Here is a 527-nt window from a genome sequence, read left to right on the forward strand (position 1 = left end):
ATTTTGAACAAGTAAAGGAGATGGCAGCCGAACCCAACAACAATAATGCAAGGAGAATACTTGGTGACTTTACTGCACCTAATTCCAATTTACATGGAAGAAGCATCTCCATTCCTACCATTGGAGCAAACAATTTTGAGCTGAAACCTCAGCTAGTTTCTCTGATGCAGCAGAACTGCAAGTTTCATGGACTTCCATCTGAAGATCCTTTTTAGTTCTTAACTGAATTCTTGCAGATATGTGATACTGTTAAGACTAATGGAGTAGATCCTGAAGTCTACAGGCTCATGCTTTTCCCTTTTGCTGTAAGAGACAGAGCTAGAGTGTGGATAGAATCTCAACCCAAAGACAGCCTGAACTCTTGGGATAAGCTGGTCACGGCTTTCTTAGCCAAGTTCTTTCCTCCTCAAAAGCTGAGCAAGCTTAGAGTGGATGTTCAAACCTTCAGACAAAAAGAAGGTGAATCCCTCTATGAAGCTTGGGAAAGATACAAACAGTTGACCAAAAAGTGTCCTTCTGACATGCTT

The 527-nt window shown here is 41.4% G+C and overlaps 1 non-coding gene across 1 annotated transcript; it reads right to left on the reverse strand.

The window, feature by feature from the left end:
• Positions 1-419: 419 nt before the first annotated feature.
• LOC112731576 (small nucleolar RNA R71) lies at positions 420-527 on the reverse strand. Its single transcript, XR_003167349.1, has one exon. It is a non-coding gene; the product is annotated as a small nucleolar RNA R71 (small nucleolar RNA).

This window comes from Arachis hypogaea, chromosome 12 (assembly GCF_003086295.3).
Source record: "Arachis hypogaea cultivar Tifrunner chromosome 12, arahy.Tifrunner.gnm2.J5K5, whole genome shotgun sequence".
In the NCBI taxonomy this organism is placed as follows: Eukaryota; Viridiplantae; Streptophyta; class Magnoliopsida; order Fabales; family Fabaceae; genus Arachis; species Arachis hypogaea.